The following is a 22,819-nucleotide window of genomic DNA, read 5'->3' as shown; positions in this document are numbered from 1 at the left end:
TATTTAATCCTTATGGAATATATATATATTTTATATATATATATTTTATATATATATATTTATATATATATATAAAATTTATTTGTCACAGAAAGGGAGAGCACAAGTAGAGGAGCAACAGGCAGAGGGAGAGGGAGAAGCAGAGAAGCAGGCTCTCCACCGAGCAGGGAGCCTGATGCAGGGCTCTATCCCAGCACCCCTGGGATCATGACCTGAGCCGATGGCTGCCACTTAACTGACTGAGCCACCCAGGTGCCCCTAAAGCCCCCATTTTTAAAGGTGAAGTAAATTATGGCTCCAAAGGATTAAAAATTGACCAAGATCCTTCAACTCATAAATGGCCATATTGACCGCATAGTGTCTAACTTCAAAAGCCATGTATGTCAGATGGTCGTTTCCTCTGGATATCCATTTCCCCCTTTTTTCTTAGTAAGGTAACCTTGGGCTTTAGTTCTGCACGTGGCTCCCCGATGCAAAGAGAACATTTTCCAGCTGGTTGGGCGACTAAGGTCTGGTGTGGGGGATGCTGACAAGTGTCATGTGCAGCTGCCCTGTAGGGAAGTTTACAAGAAGTGCCATCTCCTCCTTCTGCCTTTTCTTATGCCTACTGGCTAAAAAAATGGGTATTATGGCTACAGTTTAAATAAATAATGTTCACATTCACGATGTAAGCATCACACCGAAGATGGTGGGGCACCCGTGGTGGTCACGGCAATGACAGGGAACCACCCTATCGTTCTCGGAGCACTTGGAGAAGAATAAACCTCTACCGTATTTTGGCTATTCCTATTTGGGATTTTTCAATCACTTACATTTAAACTAATTCAAACTGATAGACCAGGCTCATTCTGTTTCATCAAACCACTGATGTAAAGCACTGAATCCACTTGCAAATTCTCATTGCATTAATGAAGATGGAGCCCATGGCTGTTGATATACAACATGCCAAGATCTTATGCCTTAATCTATTTCAGAATGCTTAACTGATTCTAGTTCTGCCACACTAGGATGTGAAGAGCAGAACAATAGATGTTTTAAGTCAGTTTTAAGGGAAATTATATACTGAAGTTTTGTTACTTGGAATTAAGCCAGAGAACAAGCAGTAACAGCTGGGCAAAAACCCAAAGCACCAGAAGAGCTCCCTCAACTTTTTCCTTTGAAATGTAACCTGAGAGGTGCTGTCAGGCACTGAAAATCTTTGATGATTATTATAGACAAACTTTATCGGCTATCCATCTCCACAAGAATTGTTACTAAAATTTCTTGAGGAGAAAGAAACATACATTGCTGAAAATATAATTTAAGGCTCAATATGGTAGAAAGAACATCTTTTTGGAACCACATAGATCTGGATTTAATACTCAGCTTTCCTAATTAACACTGAAGCAGTAGATATTTCCCTTAATCTATCCACAAAAGAAAAAAAATATCTCTCAGATTTGCTATGTGAGTTAAGTGATATAAAATATTTATAAGTATGCAACATATGGTTTGTATTAAAAATACTAGTGACCTAAATATATGTTCCCTTAATGAATTCCTTAAATCCTTAGAAGATACAAAGGTAGCTGTCCTAATTTGGGTTGTCTTAAAATCAGAGCTTGAAATGTGCAATCTGTTTGGGAGGTGATTCCCAGGAGTGAAACCAAAGGTAGGAAAAGTGAGTCAAGAAGTGGAAAAAGCCAAATAAATGTGATATTGAGCTGATTATCCCTAGAATTGATCCTGGGATTCAGCCCCTCTGGAGATCCACTGAGATATCATACAGAATTTGCCTCTAAATGATCCCAGACAAAAATAGAGAGGCCGAGAAAGTAGCCACTCAGTTTGATCCCTTGCTGGTTGCTTCTTGCCCTGGGAGGAAATAAATGCCCACCCCCTGGGCCATGACTACAGAAGAATTAAGTGGCTTTGATGACTCTGGAGAAAGTCCAAGGCAGATAAGTAGTTGGACACTGTGAGTTGCTCATGAAGTGGAATGCTGGAGATGTGCACGGACTTTTTTGCCTCAGCTGCGTTGAAAACTGATGAGTCAAGAAGATTTGGCCAGTCTCTGCTCAAAAGGGAGCCTGCTTCCTCCTCTCTCTCTTTGCCTGCCTCTCCATCTACTTGTGATCTCTATCTGTCAAATAAATAAATACAATTAAAAAAAAAAAAAGAAGATTTGGCCAGGGTACCTTAAGGGTCTGCAAAGCAGTGAACGTATATGTGTGCATGTGTGTGTGTATGTATATGTGTGTGTGCCCAGTGGAGGTGTCTGTGTTGCTATTAACAACTGCAAAACCTAAATGTGACATTGCATACAATAAAAAGCCAGGCTGACAAAAATGTCAGGTTTTTCTGAGTTTTACTGTGCTTCTACCATCTCAGTGTATCAACACTGGGTTTTTCATGTTGATTAGAAAGAAGTTCTGTTGACTAGTAATCTTAATAAATGTCTAGCCTGTGGGAAAGAAAATAATGAAAGGGTTCCTAAGTACAATAACTTTTGAAATCATTGCTTTAATACTAACTAGGTGCTAATAATTATTTTTAGATAAACTGGATGATCTCCTTGATCTTTCCATGAATAAGACTTTTCCAAAAATAATTGTCACTGTGAAACTGTTCCCTATATACTTAATAATGGAATAGAAATGAAAGATGATATAGCTTTATTCTGCCAAAAGTAGTAACAAATAACAGAGAACTTCAGTTTCTATATCTTTAAAAATACTGTTTACCCAGGCAGAACGTCCTATGAGCTATTTTGGTCACCTTTAGTAAATAATGTGGCTTTAAGTATCTTTGACAATTCTCTGGCCATAGTAAAAGCATATTGTAAGAGTGTTTAATCTCCTCTATATATCTGCAGTTTTATTAAATTTTTTTTTGTGTTTTGTGTCTTTTTTAGTTGTTGTTGTTTGAAGAGTTCTGTTTTATTACTTAATTCCACCTGCTTTAGGAAGGAATATAAAGTCATTAAAAAAAGAGAGTGAGAAAAAAGCATTTCTAAGAGAAAACAATAAATAAAATCATCCCCCTAGAGGACATCAATTAAAAGGAAGTGATGAAAGAATAAACATACTAGGGTCCCTAAGTTAAAGGAAAATCATTAATGCTTCCTCATAATTAAGACAATAAAGAAAACATTGAGTTATAGACCACTTCATAATTGTATCTCCTTTTTCTACACATATTTTATTGCCCAACTCATATTTAAACTATATTACCAGAAAGCTAGGTTTCTTAACAAACTGGAATGCACTTTTTAAATGGGCAAAGATCCAAAAAGAACTGCTGATTTATAATATTTATGGAAGCTATATAACAGGCTTAGTTTGGATGATTTAAATACATGTTTTAGGGGCGCCTGGGTGGCTCAGTGGGTTAAGCCACTGCCTTCGGCTTGGGTCATGATCTCAGGGTCCTGGGATCGAGTCCCGCATCAGGCTCTCTGCTCAGCGGGGAGCCTGCTTCCTCCTCTCTCTCTGCCTGCCTCTCTGCCTACTTGTAATCTCTCTCTGTCAAATAAATAAATAAAATCTTTAAAAAAATAAATAAATAAATACATGTTTTAAGATATGTCAAATAAATGGAATCCATTCAAAAGGTGACAGCAGGGGTGCCTGAGTGGCTGAGTCAGTTAAGTGACTCTTGGTTTCCCCTTAGATCATGATCTCAGGGTTGTGAGATCAAGCCTGCATGGAGCCCAGAATAAAGCCCACTTGAGATTCTCTCTCCCTCTCTGTCCCTCCCCTGACTCATGCTCTCTAGCTCTCTCTCTCTCTCAAATTGTAAAAAAAAAAAAAATGGTCAGTAAAACTGGAGAAAATATTTTTGACGAAAGCAGATGAGCAGATGCAGTCTTTTGTCCGAAATTTCATTTTAAGCCAACCAAGTGAAGATACAACACTCAACAAATTAGACTGAATTCACAGGGAATGAGCAATAGAAGAGGATCCCTCTTTGCTGATTAGTCTTTGTTTCGATCATGATATTACACTGAAAGGAATATGAACAAAATTAAAAGCTTCCAGAGTTGAGTGACCAGAAAAGAATAGGACTTACAGCTGACTCAAACAACATCCTCTCTCTGCCTCTCTCTGTCTCATATTCCACTTCCAAACCACCAGGAAAGACAACTGGCTCTATCTTTAAAGCATCCAGAAGTTGACCAGCTCTTACCTCCCCCACTATTACCATCCTGTTTCAAGCTACCACCATCTTTTGCCTGAATTATTGTAATAGCTTCCTAAGAGGCTATCTCTTCTTCCACTTCTGTCCCCTAAAGGGTTATCTTTAACTCAGAGAAATCCTTTTAAAACTTAAATAGATCATGTTGCTCTTCTGCATTAAAAACCTGTAATAGCTACCCATTTTACTTCTAGTAAAAGCTATAATCTTTAAAATGCCCTGCAAGACTCCACATGAGTTGGGACCTCTCTGATTTAATCTACTATACTAGTCCCTCTTTACTGGGCTCCAGGAACACCCTCACCCCAGGGCTTTTACCTAGCTGTGCCCCAACAGTGTGGCTAACTTTTTCCCCTTTGAAGCCTTTTGCAAATCTCACCTTAATGGGGCTGTTCTGAACACGTTATTTAAAACTGTAGTCTGCCTTCCTCCCTTCTGTAACTCTTGATTCCCGTCCTCATTGTTTTAAAGCAGCGTTACTTAATTGTGTATCTTAATTGTGTATCTGTGTAGTTGTCAAAGTCATCACAAGTATTTAAAATGTGAAATTTGATAAACTGGGACAAATTCACACACCCATGAAACTATTACCACAGTCAAGAAAATGAAAATATTGCCAAGAACAAAGTGTTCTTTGTGCCCCTTAAAATCTTCACTCCTTCCCCACCCAATGCTCCAAACATCCACAGGAAACCACTGATTGTTTTCTATTCCTATAGATCAGTTTGTATTTCCTAGAATTTTATATAAATAGAATCATATAGTATGTGTCCCTTTCATTAGGTTTCTTTAGCCATGCTTGTGTACATCAGTAGTTCATTCCTTTTTATTGATGAATAGTATTTCATTGAATACTGTCACTATTTGTAAATCTACTTATATTTTGACAAAAAAATTTAAATTGTCTCTAGTTTTGGGCTATTCTAAATAGGGCTACTTTGAACATTTATATAGAAGAATTTTTTTTTTCTTAATAAACATATGCTTTCATTTCCCTTGGGAAAATACCTAGAAGTGGGATGGTTGGATCATACGGTTGATCTATGTTTAACTGCTCACCAGTTTTTTTAAGACACTTGTATCACTTTGCATTATCACCAGCAGTATATGGCAGTTCTATTTTCTCTATATCATTACAAACACTTGGCACGGCCATTCATTTTAATTTTAACATCTTTTCATGTGCTTATTTGCCATCTGTGTATTTTCCTTGATGGTATATGTTGAAATCTTTTGCCAATATTTTTATTAGGTGGTTTGTTTCTTACTATTGAGTTTCAGGATCCATTACATGTTTTATATATTATTGTTTTAACACGTAGGTGATTTCCATATATATTCTCCTACTCTTGGCTTGTCTTTTTATTCTCAGGTCCAATTCTCACTTTTTTTTCTTTGACTGGATTGTGCTTTGCTTGTCATATCTAAAAAAACTTCACTTTATCCAAGTCACAAAGATTTTCCCATTTGTTTTCTTCTAAAACTTTTATAAGCCTTACACTTAGGTCCATGATCCATTTTGAGTTGATTTTTGTGCATGGTGTGAGGTATAGATGAAAGTGTTTTTTTTTTGATAGGAATGCGCAATATTTATATGCATAAATATGCAATATGTTTCAGCATATTTTATTGAAAAAAGGGTTATATTTCCTCTTCTCACTTGCCTTTGTAACCCTGTTGAAAAACAATTGTCTATGTGTGAGTATAATTATAGACTTTGTTTTATATGATTGATCTATTCTTCTATCTTGATGACAATAACACATTATCTTGATTATTGCAGTTTCATAATAATCCCTGAAATCAAGCAGTAGTATTAGTCTATAACTTTCCCCCCTACTCTTTCTATTTGTTTTGGCAGATTTAGGTCTTTTGCTTTTCTATATGAATTTTTAAATCAGCTTTTGAATTTCTCAAAAAAAAAAAAAGCCTGCTGGTGTTTCGATTAGGATTGTACTAACTTCATAGATCAGTTCAGGAGAATTAACATCTTAACAATCTATGTTTTAGGCCTCTTTTCATTTCTCTCAAAAATGTTTGTAATTTTTCAATGTACAGTTCTGTCAGATTGTTATATTTATCCCTAAGGGTTTTATAAATTTGACACTATTTTGAATATTATGTTTTATAAATTGGAATCTCTGTTAATTTTTTTATATACAATGAATATATATTCACAACTATATATATTCATTATATGTATATATTCACTATATATATTCCATATGTGTGTGTGTGTGTATTCACAACTGTGCTAAACTCATTGGCTTTTTTCCATCAGAGTTTCTACAAGAATTATCATATTGTCTGTCAATGAAGTCAGTTTTACCTCTTCCTTTCCAGTAGGGTGAGATTTTTATTTCATTCCCTTACATTACTATACTGGCTAGAACCTCCAGTGAAAGGTAGAAACAAAGTAGTGGGAGTGGACAGCCATGTCCTATTCCTGATTTTAGAGGCAAACAATCAGTCTTTCATATTTAGTATGATGTTAGCTGTAGGTTTTTCCTAAAATGTGTGGGTCTTGTAATTTAATAATTCTGTCCAACTTATTCCTCACTTGTCTCTTTGCAGTTACTGGCTCTTTACTATCTTTGTTCTCAATGCCAACAGCCCTTTTTCTTTAGTCTCCCAATTTCCTGTTTCTAATACACAAGGAGTCAAGAACTAACATCTGTAAGATAAGTGCCATGTGCCAAGTGTTGTGTTTGGTGCTCTTCAATCTCATTTAGTGGACATGACAACTCTGTCAGGTTACATTTTCATCATTTTATATGCAAGGAAGTCTTGTAGAGGTTACATGACAAATGCAATGTTAAATTGTTGTACAGATATGATTCAGTCTATACTAGTAACACTGAGGACATAGAGATGATATACAGTGCAGGATATACTAGATTCACCTTTCGAGACATGCATGAGCTAAGAAATGAATCTGAAGCCTTTGCACTTTCCACTATACCTCATTGCCTCCAAGGTTTGCTTGGGAAACTAGAACACCACAACTTTTAGAATGGCATATAATCATATGAACAAATAGGTGTTGAGTGAGGGTTTGAGTTTTGGTCTATTGATGAAAATACATATATTTCAGTTTTCAATCAGCTCCATTGCTTTGTGGTCTCTTTACTTTTATCCTAGTTCTCATTTGTGTTTCAAATTGGAAAATCTATCTGATTATAATCTTGGAATAAATAGGTTGTACTGTGCTTGCTTTCTTGTTCTGTTTGCAAAAGAATTATTAAAGGAATTATAGTAGAACAAGAAAAATATATTCTTGGGGTAAATATCAAAAGTGCGGGGACACTCGGTTTTGACATAGCTATTCTCTATGCTTATCTCTCATTTTTATAGTGCATTGTTGTTTTTGCAATTTTAGAGAACAGACCAAAACTTGCTGCTTTCTAGCAATTTCCATCAAACACACCCAGAAGCTGGACTCCTTTATCTCTCCTCTCTAGACATTCTTTGCACTTGAGTAGTTGGCTGATGCAATGTATTTTCTGTCTAAATGAAATTATAAGGCCTCAGAGGAAGTGGTTGTGCTTTTCAAGTAGGGATTAATACAAGATCATGCAGCTGCTACTCAGCAAACAAGAGATGTGTGTGTTCTAATAACCAACCAGTATAATGCTCTGCTGGGGTAATGCTGCTGGACTGATGCCAAGTTGATTATGGATATTTGCATAGCAAATTCCAACCAACATTTAACTTATAAGCTTCATCTGCAGCAGCTACCACAAAAACTTGATGGTCTTCAAATTTTCCATTATCCTTTCTATCTAATGCTGCTCCTTCTCTTGGTTCTTCCCTCTTGGCAATAGAACATTTAATGTGTCCAGCTTTTTTAATCTTTATTTTCGGGGTATCTCTACTTCTATTATAACAGGATAAAGAAATTATTTCTAAGACCTCCAGTGACTAATACCCATCACATCCCAAATCATCCAGATTGAGATTCCTAGAGAAACAAACTCACTCATTTATTAAAAAATATTCAATGGCTTTTAATTACCTATTTCAATTAAAAACATCATTGCTTAGTGTTCTTAAATATCCCTCCCAATTTTATGATCAAGCTTTCTAGTTTAATTTCGGACTACCCACTCCTGCTCTTTAGATACTACAAGAGCCACATCAGACTATGAATTACCTACTGTTATTTTTTATATGCTGCCTAGAAATCTCTGTGTCCTCCTTTACCACCTGGATATCTACACTATCCTTCAAGAATCAATTAGAGTGTTCTATCATTTGTGAAGCTCTTATTACTCAACGGCCTCCTCCCAACAACTATCCAAGATTGATTATTTGGTATAGCAAATAAACCTGTGTTTTAGAGCATGAAGAATTTAATTCAGTCCAAGCTTAGTTTATGTAGTTTTGGGCAGATTATTTATCTCTTTGAGTCTCTCTCAGAGACTCACTCTGCCTCACTGTGCAAAAGTAGAGTATGGTTGTAAGATTCAGACTCTTGTTACTCAGGGATCAGTGTTACTCGAGGAGCAGCATCTCAGGCATCACCTGGGGCCTTGTTAGAAATGCAGCATCTCAGGCTCTACCTGAAATACTGAGTCAGAGTATGCATTTTCACGCAATCTCCAGGGGATTTGTAGGCATGTTTACTAATTTCAGAGAAATACTGGAGTAACTGCATCTAGCACCGTCCCCTTTAACCAGAATATCCATTCACAAAATACTCATTTCTCCTCCCATTAAGTTGTTCATCCATAATACTTTGAATATGATAATCACTTATAACAATTATTTGTTTATTTGTATTTCCCATCTATTAGATTTTCAGCTTCATAGTGGTAAGGATCTTGGATCTTTTGTATCCCAAAGACTTGGCTTTATGTTGATATATAGTAAATGTTTAATAGATATTTAATGGCAAGGTGATTAACAGATGTGCAATATTTAGAAATGCATAATGAAGGTAAAAATGGTGTTTCTAGACACTGAAATTCTAAATACTACACTAAAAATCTAATTGATTAAAATAATGGTAATGTGCAATCTTTGGATAGTATACATGAGTTCACCTGTTGATCATTACTTTAGAATTCACTCATCTATGAAAATGAATTAAGTTTAACTCATTGGTGTGTTTATGACTCTTATAATCTAATATAATGCTTTTGTACTTTTGCTTTTAGAATTAGATTGCCCTGTATTGAAGGAAGTAAGTTCTGGAAAGAATTACAGAGAGAAACAAAAACAAGGGGCAAAACTCTTGTCATATATATTAGAAAGTTGCTGTAACTTTAGAAGGTTTAAATGTAGATCAGCTAGGAACCCAGCCACTCAGACTAGCCTGATAGGGGCTGGACCATATTCTCCTTGAAGGACCATGATGTAGCATAATATGAGGTACCCAAAGGATATGGTGACCTCAAGACAATAACCCTAGAATAATTTCAGATAGACATTAGTACCAAAGGCAATGCCCGGCATATCAAATTGAAGTTGCTGAACAAATATTTATTAAATGAATTAATATTGTGGATTCCTAAAAAATTAAGCAAAAAGCAGAATTGCAGAAATTTTAACAACAAGTAGAGAATGTTGGGAGATGGGAAATTGCATAGAAATTTATTTTACTTTAGGATTATCTCAAATATGCTCACAGACAATTCAGTCAGTATCACGCAATATTCCATCTCTGCTGCCACTTCGCTAGTTCTGGTGCCTATGTAGGGACACTGACACTTTCAAGGATCCAACTATTTTTTTCTCCTGTTCAATGCCACCCATCACACATTGGAGTTATTTGGACAGGACCACATAACTTCCAACAGATACTACTCTTTTGGCTGGAACTTGGTTGCCTTCAGATCTCTGGACCTGCGGGGTCACTGGGTACAACTGTGATTACAGTGTAGTCTGATTTAAAGGACAGTGTCAGCGGTTCATTTGGAGTATCATCTTTTTTTTTCTCTAGTTATTATCACTGCCTCCATTACACACTACTCATAACTCTCCCTAAGCACCAAAGCCTTTTCTATAGGATTCAAGAAGGTCTGTATCAGTTAGGGTCCTGGCAGAAAACAAATTACAAATGTAAATTGCATAATTTGAAGAAAGTTAAAAGGGATGACTTACAAAGCTGGGGGCAGGAAGCAAAATCAAGAGAGTAAATATGGATTTGGGGAGCAAATTAATGTTATCTAGCACAGTGTCAAACTAGGGGAGACCATTCATGATGAGGGGGATTGCTCCCCTAAATTATAGCCTTCTTTTATCAGAGTTTCTCAACCATGACACAACCAAAAGTCTTCAGACATTGCTAGATGTGCCCAGAGGGGCTAAGTCATGCTTGGTTGAGAACCATTTTTAGATGAAAGACCTGAAACATTGAATATATTCAGGTTTAATTTGTTAAAAATTAACTACTGGTGATCCTCTCCATTATTTCACCCCATGAACTTACTCACTAAAGGCAGCATGAGTAAGAGATATTTATATAACACATCTTTACTGCGTATATTTTCTTGTGACTTTCATTGTTTGGTGTCTTTCCTATGACACTAATGCATAAAAAATCAATATTTTTTTCATGCAGAATAGGCTTTAAACCTAAACTAATTAATTCATCTGGTGATCGACCACATAGCAATCTGTTTCAATGCTCAAAGAAAACCTGGGTGTATTGATCTTATTGAGTGATGATGTCTTCTGAAGATATTCCCCAAAATAATTCTAGTCTACTAAACTTTTACCTTATCTACTTGGCCTCTGTGTAAGACTTCACTCTGCTCTGGTGATACTGATGCCCTGGTGCTCCTTGGAAGTTTCCCAGTGCAATGGCCTTCTCAATTTTAATCTATGGTCTTCTCTCATTAAAAAATTATAATGAATGACTTTTTTTTCTTTCCTTCTTTCTTTTAAGATTTTATCTATTTATTTGACAGGCAGAGATCACAAATAGGTGGAGAGGAAGGCAGAGAGAGAGGAGGAAGCAGGCTCCCTGCTGAGCAGAGAGCCCGATGTGGGGCTCAATCCCAGGACCCTGGGATCATGACCTGAGCCAAAGGCAGAGGCTTTAACCCACTGAGCCACCCAGGTGCCCCATGAATGACTTTTCTTCTCCAACAACTAAGTAAGTCATATTGGGTCAATGGGTATAAGGTTTGGATTTTCATTGAGGCATATTTTTAGAAAATTCTTTAGCTCCCCAAAGAAATAAATTTGTAGTTCATTAAACTAGTTTAAATATATGGTTAAGCTATAGCAGTGGATATAATTCAGGCTCACATTGTATTTTCTAGCTATATAGCTATTTTGTGTCTTTAGGGATATTTATGGTATATATAATTACAGATTATTTGAACAGAAAAATAAATTGTTCTTCCTCTGACAGTCCCAAAAAAGAAATGAATCCCAATAGAGACTGACTTTTACAATAATGCAGAAGGGGAGAAACATTCCCAAAGTTCTACTCTAGTGTAGCAACCTGACTTTGGGTTTTACCCTAAAAAGTTACAAGTGGTAAAAAGCAATAAAATGACTTGTAAGTTTTATGCAACTCTAAAGGTTCTTGTAACATTCAGTTCGTAAAAGAAGTGGAATGAACAGTTCCTGTCATGATTTGAAAAGTTGCTCCCCATGCTTACATTTTGTAAGCCCTTGTGATATTTCAACAATTGTTGGAAAATAGCTATGTAAGTGTTATTGGTGACACTTTCAGGGGTTACTTGATAGACTCAGGAATGTGTTCCTGGGTAGGTAGCTACTGGAAAAGAAAGTATGTTAAATAGTGTAACCGCCCCTCAGAACAACGTACTGCTTAAAATATAACCTATGAGAAATTATATTAGTTACCAAGCATGCTTAGATACAGCCTTAAGAAAAACGTGTACTGGCAACAGGTCTCTGGGGGAGAGGACCTTCTAAGTCCTTGAAGCCCAGCAGCTGGGAACACCCGACTCCCTCAGGGCAGAATGCTGCTTCATTTTTCCATTATCTCCCCTTCCCCAGAGCATCATCAGTTAGTCAGACAATCCTTTAGTTTGGGCTTCCTCACTATAGGTCACGTACTACGTAACCAGACATATTTTGCCTTTCTACAAGACTCATGGTCAGTGTGTAATCTACTCCGGCTTCTTTGTTGGTTGTTACTCATTTTCTGATATAAATATGAAACTGAGGAGTTGTTTGGGGTGACAGTCTTTTCTTGTGTGTGTGTGTGTGTGTGTGAGAGAGAGAGAGAGAGAGAGAGACAGTCTTTTCTCTGCTCCCATTCTCTTGTCCTCTGCTACATTCTCTTGCAGCTGACTTGTTTGTGCCTCATTGTTTCCCATGGGCCCTCAGGAGGTGGCAGATAGGAAAAGAGAAGAGAAGAGAGAGCCAGAGTGAAAAAGGGCGAGAGGTGAACGTGCTAGACTTTGCCTGATCCACAATAAACCAATATTGCCTAAAGTATGTCCCTATGTAAAACTGTTTCTAAAGAAAAAAAAAATATAGATAGATAGATATGAACAATCCCCAGCCAAAAAAAAAAAAAAAAAAATCCTATTTGCCTTGATAAAAGGACTAGAAAGCAGAGATATATGAAATATGATGGGTTGATCAGGACATAAAGATAAGCTTTTGTATTTATCTTTCAAGCAACATGTGGATTATATCTTTCTGTGTGCTGCCAAATCATTTTTTTTTTCCAGTTTATCTCTCTAGTCTACAAATGGTTATCTTTTCCTGCCTACTATGAATAATCTCTACTGGATTTTTTCATTCTGAGGAGGGTACCATTTATTTGCTAAAATAAATAAAATGGTTAAAAATTAATTATATTCTGGGGAGCTTGAGTGGGTCAGTCATTAAGTGTCTGCCTTTGGCTCAGGTCATGATCCCAGGGTTTTGGGATTGAGTTCTGCATCAGGGTCCCTGCACCATGGGAAGCCTGCTTCGACTTTTCCCACTGCTCATGCTCTCTCTCTCTCTGTCAATAAATAAAATAAAATAAAATAAAATAAAATAAAATAAAATAAAATACATGGTTACCTTTAAAAAATTAATGATATTCTGAAAGATTTACTTCCTCCGTGTGTAGAGTTATTTTTCATTCAAAACACATTTATTGGTGAATCACTGTGTGAAAACTGTATGGGAATTTGGGAGTTAAAAATCAATGATACTGCTCTAAGTGTCAACAATCTACCTGAAATGCTGTTTCCCCAGGTGTCTCCATGGCTCTTTGCTCTTAACATGTCTTTCAGGTGGTTACTCAAATACAAATTTCTCAGTAAGGGCTCTCCTTGTTCCCTGATTGAAAATTTAAGCCATCCTCCTAAACCTAACCCCTTTTTTTTGCTTTTTTCTTTCCTCCTCAATTATTACCATCTATCCTACTTTACTTATTGGTCTTATTTATTACGTCTTACACTAGAATATAAGATCCATATAAGATATATTTGTCTTTTTCTTTTTTTTGGTTCTGTAGTCCAGGCACTTAGAATAATACCTAACACATAATTGGTGTGTAATAAATAAATGCGGAACCAAGGAAAAAATGGTAGAACTACCATTTTAGCCCTTAACCAGAACACCCTTCTTTTCCTGGCTATGAAAATGTGATTCACTCTTCAGCCAGTCATCTAGGCAGTGTTTTGTTTTACAGTATCAATGTTTATTTGCAATCTTAAGGAAGGGATTCTGCACCATTTTAATCCTAGAGCTTAACTCAGCAGCCAGAATAATGAAAATAAAGTGACAAAGGAAATGTATGTGTGGAGAATAAACAAAATTCTTTTTTTTTTGACAGAGAGCAAAAGAGATCTCACTAATATTTCCCATGATTAGACAGTATTCATCTCTAAAACTATTAGATAGATTGGGTCAGGGAACTGGCTTTGGAAAACTGAGCAAATGAAGTGTTACAATGTGAAAATTAGATAAAACATGACCTGCTTGGCTCCCTGTCATTGAATTCATGTAGTCTCCACAACTGTTAATACATTGTTCTATTCACAACGTCAACTTTTTTTTTTTTTTAAGATTTTATTTATTTATTTATTTGACAGAGGGAGATCACAAATAGGCAGAGAGGCAGGCAGAGAGAGGGAGAGGGGAGGAAGCAGGCTCCCTGCATAGCCGAGAGCCCAATGGGGGCTTCATCCCAGGACCCCCGGGATCACGACTGGAGCCAAAGGCAGAGGATTTAACCCATTGAGCCACCCAGGCACTCCCACAATGTTAACTCTTCACTGGACTTGGGAAATAATCTTCAGGGGGAGCTAGGGAATGTCTAGAACATTGCTGAACCCTCTCAGCACTGAGTCCTTTTGCTCTCTGATCTCAGTGGCATCTAGAACCTTGTTAAGTGTCCTGGATCATTTTTTATTCCTCTGTACTCATAAACACTCCTATCCCTACTTCTTAGTGCCAATCATCCCTTTTAAATTTTTTTAAAAATTTACATTCAATTTGGGTAACATGTACTGTATTATTAGTTTATGATTAGAGGGCTTCTGTGTATCCAATGTGCAACTACTATTCCCATCTTCCATTGCCCCAGTCATTTTCCACAGCTACACTACTGGCAGCTCTATGTTTGGAACTGAGTAAAAGGAAAGAGGAAGGGGAGGAAAGTTCTGCTTATTCACTGTTATTCCCACTCCGGTTTCTCACCACAAGGTACAGTTATCCTAGATACTGCACTGGTTGCATAGAGCTTAGAGTCATCTGCAAACATCTAGAGACTCAAACCACCATCATTCTGAATCATGCCATACAGAGAAAATAGGGAAAGCATTCCTAGCACTTATTCCAATATGTTTAGAGGAATGTTTCCTCCAACATTCACAGTTTTGTGAACAGAGACCTACAGAATCTACTTGCAGCTTGGCCAGTGTCACTGAGTATAATGGAACACCATATATACATGTATACATATAATGTAATAATGTCAGTGAGTATAATGTAACACCAAAGGAATAAATCTATGAACCTAAACTGAGGTAACAGAAGGAAGAAAATTTCACAAAAACAAAGACCAAATCAGTGAATTTTTACTGTTTTCTAGATAAGGAAGTATTTGTTATTATAATTAGAATATATTTATAACTTAGATGTCTAGCATAACTGAACTGTTTATTATCTATAGTTGTATTTGTATTGATATGTTAATAAATTACTCTCAAATAATTACTTCTTTGAAATCAATATTTATATTATCAAGAATTTAATCTATTTCATTTTGCTTCTATAAACTCACAAAGTTATTCTAACTTATGATAAAAATGGTGGATAAGAGTCTTATTGGCTATTATTGAAAAATCATCAAACTCTCAGAAGACATATTTCTTCATTACTTTATGATGGAAAAAATTGAATATTGCTTTTGTTCTTTTTTTAATTTAAAAATATTTTCTTCTATAGAAGGGCTAAAATCTTATTTTTCAGGGCAATACATATTCTTAAAACTTATAAATTTGGAATCCAATTTATCCCTTAATGGACTGATTTGTCAGCAAATATTCTAGGCCAGCAATATATAAATATATATTATATGTATTACATATATATAATATATAAACCAATGTACATTAGATAATAATATATTTATATGTATTTATATATGTAAATATATATAATATAGAAACCAATGCATATTAGCTAATAATATATTTATTTATATGTATTTATAGATGTAAAATATAGAAATATAAGCCATATTTACATATGAATTTATATGTATGAAAACATACAAATAAAAACCCACAAACAGCAGTTACCTATTTGTGGGCTTATATTTCAAACTTTCAATCCATAGAGAAATAATAATAATAAAAATCATTATGATTCAAGGGGGCTAGGTGTAAAATGAGAATACAGTGATGGTCTTGGAGGAGTGTTTGCTACTGTTTCACTTTCCTTTTAATCCTAAAGGGGCTCCAGTTTACTTCTCTCCAGTGATGACTTTAGCAACTCTCAGCAACTCCTCTTCATAGTGTGAAGGGTTAAGAACTTTCTACAACCATTACAGGACAAAGAATAGATAAACCAGAGACTAAGTACGTTTTTCTCTAAACTTACTAAAATTGCTTGTTTATTTTTTGAAAAACCTGAATTTGCAGAATGTTCCTGGCCTGGACGAAACTTGTTTCCCCCTTAAACCTTCCGTTCCTAGAAATCCAGGGTTGTTAACCAGTCTCTCTGCCTAACCTACGCTGCCCATATTCTTTTCCTGTTTGTTTCTCTTTTCTCCTGACCTCCTAATGTGCCTGTAACACAGAAAAACTAGCACGACAACAAAACCTCCGCTAACTGACAGAAGGCATTCTTACTTTTGGACTGACCCTCCTGTGGCAAGCTTACCTGTTGTTATCTGAGAGTTTAATCTAGGGTGCATGGAAATAGCTCCTTTGCCAAAATGAAGTTCTGTTCTGTGCCACTTCCTTTGCACATTTCACATTCTCCTCTCAGGTTTGTTTGTTTTTCTTTCACTTCACTGTCCTCTGTTATTGTATGGCTTTATGGCATTGGCTGTTTCATTGTCTTGGATCACTTTTGTAGCGACATTAACAGTATGGAGTCTTCACCAGGATGCATTTTACAGAGTTACTATTCTGGTCTTTGGGGAAACTGTATCTTTTAGCTCAGGCCTCACCTTCTTTCCCTATAGATGCTATGTCAGTGTTGCAGTATTCTGTAGGGCAAAGTTGAGAATACTCCATTATATTTGCTTCTTTTTGAAAACAAATTAATAGATTTATGAAATAAATCCCTTCCTCCTCCTCTCCCTCCTTTCATGAACATCTCATGGGAATATTATTGCTATATTTCTCTTGAAATGGTGACTATAGAAAATATTACCGACTCTATCAAAGCCCAACCCCTCTAACAAAATATCATCTAACCTTGGCCCTAATTCCTTTCCACTTACTATCACATTTCTCTGCTGTACTTCTTTAAAAGAAATAGCTTGAAGGAATTATTTCTGGTCATTACCTCTATTTCTTCGATTCTTTCTTCAACCTGTTCCAGAAAGGATTTGACCATGACTACTCCTCTGACACTGCTCTGACACTGACCTGACACTTATGTCAAGGTCATCCATGACCTCCACAGTACCAAATCTAGTGTTTGTTTCATTTTCATATCTTAAATTCCAGCCATAGTAGACATAATCGACCATTCTTCCTTTTGGAATCAACTTTTCTCTGGACTTCCACTATCTCTCCCTCCTCTAGCTTTCCTCTCATCTCAATGGCCATTCCCCATTATGAGTTTTTTGGCTTCTTTTTCTCTGCTATTCACCTAAATGCTAGAATAGTACAAGGCTTTATGCAAGTCCTTCTTCACTATTTCTCTTTCTTATCCATGTAATCTCCTTGAGATTTCACCCAGTCCCATGGATTTAAAGACTTAATATTCCAAGGATTTCAATGTCTATCCAATTTATTCCTTGGAACTCCAGACTGCTATATTCAACTTCCTGATTGATCTTTCTATTTGGGATGATAAGCATCTCACAATTAACATGGTCAAAATAAAATTCTTGTTACAGCCCCACTCCAACCTGTTTTATCCCCTATTCTTTCTTGCTGCTGAGAACTCTACAAGCATATACTCACTTCAGAAGAAAAAAAATCTTTGTCTCCTCCTTTCTTTCTCTAAATTTGATATCCAATTCATCAGTAGGTCTTGCTGACCCTATCTCCAAATAATACTCAATTTCATCCACTTCTGTCCAGCTCCACTCTTATGCTCTGGACCTGGTCTACACTTGCACCAATAACTATCATAGACGCCTAATTGGTACCTTTGTTTTCAATTTTGAAACTGGCTTTCACACAGCAACTGGTTAGGACTTTGCAGAAGTAAATCTGTTAATTCCTAATTCCCTTCAAATGCAATTAAAATTCCTTATCTTGGTTTGTAAAGCCTTTGCCTTTTCTTGTAATCAAATTTCATACCATTCAGTCCCTCACTCAATATACTTCAACAATACTGGTCTTCTCTGTGTATCTGATCTTGTTTCTAGGACAATGCTTTTGTATTAGATAGTCCCTCTGCATGAAATACTCTTTCCATTGTCCTTTGAATGGCTAAATCCTTGCTATCATTTAAATATTGTCCTTAGAGAAAACAACTCAATCACAATTACGTGGCTGCATTTTCAGTATTCGTATAGCACTTATGATCATATTATATTTTCTTATTATTTATTGCATAGATAGGCAACATTTCCATGGCAAGACTGACAACTTTGTATCTCCATTGACTGTGGTATACTTAGTGCCTAGAACAGTGTCTAATATACAGTAGGTAATTAAAAAGTGTTTGTTGAATAGGTAATTGTACTGTGAACCTGGGTTTCTTTGCAATTCAGCTGAACAACATAAGCTAGATAAATAGACTGCTTAAAGCAACTATGTATCAAAACTACAGGATTGTTTTGTCTTAATAAACCTGAAGTTCCTGGAAAAAGAAAAATCTCTGAATCTGGTTCTAAAGAATGACTAAGGTTCATTTAGGCAGTATTTAGAATTAATCTTTTTTTCCACTAAAATATACTGGTATTTGAAAGCACTGGAAAGAATTGGAAAAGTTATAATTAGTAAAAAACAAAACAAAACAAAATTGTACTTTAAAATATATGCTCTCCTGACTAAAACCTTTTAATTTTCACTTTTTTAAATAAAGAATTGCATCTTTAAAAATAAAATCAAGAGCAAAACGTATGACAATTTTTCAACTAATGTATAACCTATCAATTTTTTTATTAGACTGATTAGCTGGTGATGGCATACTTCTTTGTCTCTTTCTTGAAAGGTTAATAAAAACAACCCATATGACATACGAATCTAAAAAATAAAATCAAAGTACATGAAATTAAAACAAATGGCATCCATTTACAACTACTTCATTAGAATGTAGGTTGGAAGGTATACGTTATAGTGTTTGGAATATTAAATTTTACTGGTTTGGATGCTCTGGGGAACTAGAGGTTTAGCACAAGCTTAAAATGCAAAAACTTTTTTTTTTTTTTAAAGATTTTATTCATTTACTTGACAGAGATCACTAGTAGGCAGAGAGAGAGAGGAGAAAGCAGGTTCCCCACCGAGCAGAGAGCCCGATGCGGGCCTCGATCCCAGGACCCTGGGACCATGACCTGAGCCGAAAGCAGAGGCCTTAACCCACTGAGCCACCCAGGCGCCCCAAAGTGCAAAAACATTTAAACAAAACATAATGTCCAGAAGGGAACGGCAGTGCATTAGTCAGTTTAAAGAAACAAAAGAAATATTTTCATTTAACCTATGCTAATGTGTACTTTAGAAACTGTATGCATCTTTTTCTAAAGAAACACTAGTTTTGTTAGAGTGAAATAAAATTGAATGTAATTCAATATACTAGTTTTAATTATTCACTTACTATGTTCCAAGCATGTGTGTTTTTTTCAACTAGATATATTATACATTAAAAGTATAATAATGAATGAAATCCAGTAGTAGGCCAAGGAACAAGAAAACAGAATAAATTTAAAAACTTTCTATGTAACATACTGTAAAGTTTTTCACAGGTATCATGATTGTGAACCTGATAATCATATTCTTATTTATATAAACACTTTATTTTATAGCAAAACTACAACTGAAAGCTGTAACAATGAGACAAATCTTTGAAAAACTTGAAAGATTCAAATTAGAGTGGAAAAAACCCTTATGGTTAACACAATATGGTGAATCAGAGAAAGCAATACGCATTAGACTGGACAATTTCCTGCTTCAAATTCATCTTCCTTTGGTGTTTTGAAAATGATTATGTATCCTGGCTTATTCAGTATTGTATTACGCAGAAAAGCAATGTTGTTTTTGACAAATTAATGTTCTATCAAGTCGAGAGTTTCACAATGCACTAAAACATAATATATTTCCTTTGCAAATCCAGAAAGATTTTTACATCTGGAGGATGAAACTCAGAGTAAATGATTTTTACATCTGGAGGATGAAACTCAGAGTAAATGAATAAGAAAAAGATTCAGCATTCACTTATCTTTATCCCTTTGTCAAAACAGTTCTGAACCATTTGATGAAGAGACTAAAAGATTTGAAAAAAGCAATACACATATGTAGAACTTTTGATCCTAGATACCTCATGACAGGAGAAACCTACAGTCAGATGTGAATGTTAATATCATAGTAAAAAAAAAAGAGAGATATTAATGAGGTAATTAGCACCTTTCTTATAAATATTTATAATGCATAACTAAGATAAAGAATGACCAGAAGTGATGACAACCATTGAAGACAGTCAGAAAATAAAATGCTAAACAAGAAATATTTGGAAAAATAAAACCTTATCTCAGTTAAATTAGTGACCAGGCACTTAACTGGCATTATGCTTAGACTTTTTTTTAAACAAATAATTGTCTAGTTATGAAAGTAATACTTCAAAGTAGAGAATTTTGAAGATCTAAAAGCGTAAAGAAAATAAATATCACCCATATCCCTTCCCCTCAAAAGTCAACAATTTAGCAAATTTTATTTTCTTCTAATCTTTTTTTCAGTGGAAAAACACAGCATTTATGTTGTGAACGGGGCAAATTTTGGATACTTTATATATGTTGTATTTAAATTACTTTTATTATTACATAGGTAAAACATTTTTAATGTATGAGATTTTAAAACTATAAATTGGCATATAGGAGAAATTAAGAGCAAACCATAAACCCACCACACAGTGAAACTATTGTTATTGTTAACAAGTTGGTTTATAACCTTATATTCTTTTCCCATTTACTTTCCAGCCTTATCTACCTCCTTTCTCTACACTTAATTTTAATTCTCTGTACATGTATCTCACCATTGTTCTTGGCTCATTGTTCCTGGCTCTTGGCTCAGCAGGGTGCCCCTGCAAGTTTATAATACAGACTTCCCTTCCCTCCCCACTCCCACTTTCCAGGTTAGTTTATTTATAATTTGGTTCAGAAATTACTCTCTCTGTGTCCCTGTCACCAACAATTCTTTATTTCATCTGCTCTCATTTCAACTAGGTGATCGGCGCTGGTGTTCCGGTAGATTCAGTAGAATCCTCCATCAGTTCATTTGTAAGCAATGGTACTTACTTAAAAAAAAAAAAAAAAAAATGGTACTTGTTCTACTTATGTATCTTTGTCTACCTCTAGGCCATGACTTTTGTATCCCTAGTACCTGTCACAATATGTGGCCTATATCAGATGCTCAAATTCTGTTAAAATAATGGTAGTTTTTATATTAAGAAAATGTATCCTTCTCCATCTTTTTAAAAATTTTTTGATGTTTCAAAACTTCTATTTAATTTTTATCAGTGTATACCTGTTTTTACAAAAATACTCACATATTCATTTGAGGATATTTGTTTGTGTGTGTCTGTGTATAATACATGTACATTCAGCGTGTATATTAGTATGATTTATATACATAGTAGTCTCCTAGGGCTGCTATAAAAATTACCACAAACTGGTAGCTAAAAACAACAGAATTCTCTCACAGTTCTAGAGATTAAAAATCCAAAATCAAAGTGTTGGCAGAGCCCTCCTCCCACCAAAGGCTCAAGGGAAGAATGCTTGTCTCTTCCTAGCTTCTGATGGTTGCCAGTGACTTTTCACATTTCTTGGCTTAGAGCTACATCATTACTATGTTTCTATCACCACATGGCCTTCTTCCCTCTGCGTCTCTCTGTCCGAATCTTCCTTTCCTTTCTTGTACTAAAATACCCATCATCAGCTTTAGGATCTATCCTAATCTTGCATCAGATCATCTTAACTTAATTACCTCTGCAAAGATTAAACTTTCAAATAAGGTCACACTCACGTATACCAGGGATTAGGGGTTGAACTATCTTTTGGGGAAATGGGGGGCGTGGACACCATTTAACTCACTACAGTACATGATATCACAAATTCTCTATACACTTATATTAGTATATTGTTACCTTGTAATTCTCAAGAAAATCAGCATCAGAGTCAATTTAAGTTAATAAATGGAAAAACAGCATCTGCTAAAATGAGTTCGAGGCTCGTTCATCTGTATTCCTTTTTATTGGTTTGTAATTTTAACAAATGTTTCCATTACTCTAGTCCCTGGGCATGTCCTTGTAAACTAAATATCATAAGACAAAAATTTAAGAAGCTAATAATTCTCTTACAGATGACCGGAAGATGAACCTTATGCTTTGCAGAGTAACACTGGATATAATAAGGTTTTACCAGCTATCCCATTAATTGAATATACTTACTAAACTTAATTCTTTGACCTATGTTCTACAATATTATTGTTTCAGATATTATCACTATGGATTTAGTTGGTTTCTTGTTCCAAGAGTTTAGAGTGCTTACACATGATAAAGTAAGTGAAATGCATTTTTGGAAAGTAGTATGTGAATGGATAATTTACATCATTTAAAAGATATATAAATTGAGACCTGACACTTGAGTGATTTTACAAATATGAGGCTGTCACAGTTATAGACCTTACAATTTAGAACCATGTGGAGAGGTGCAGGTAAAATATTAATAAGTGAAAGGTGAGATATAAAATGAAATAAGTGTAAGAACATTAAATTAGATATCAGAATAATATAATCACATATAAACAAGTACTATGGAACACAAAAAAGTGGATTTTCTGAACAGTATATTACCACTTGAGCTGGAGGC

Source organism: Neovison vison, chromosome 9 (genome assembly GCF_020171115.1).
Source record: "Neovison vison isolate M4711 chromosome 9, ASM_NN_V1, whole genome shotgun sequence".
NCBI lineage: Eukaryota > Metazoa > Chordata > Mammalia > Carnivora > Mustelidae > Neogale > Neogale vison.
The sequence above is the reverse complement of the archived record's forward strand: the minus strand, read 5'-3'. Positions refer to the sequence as shown.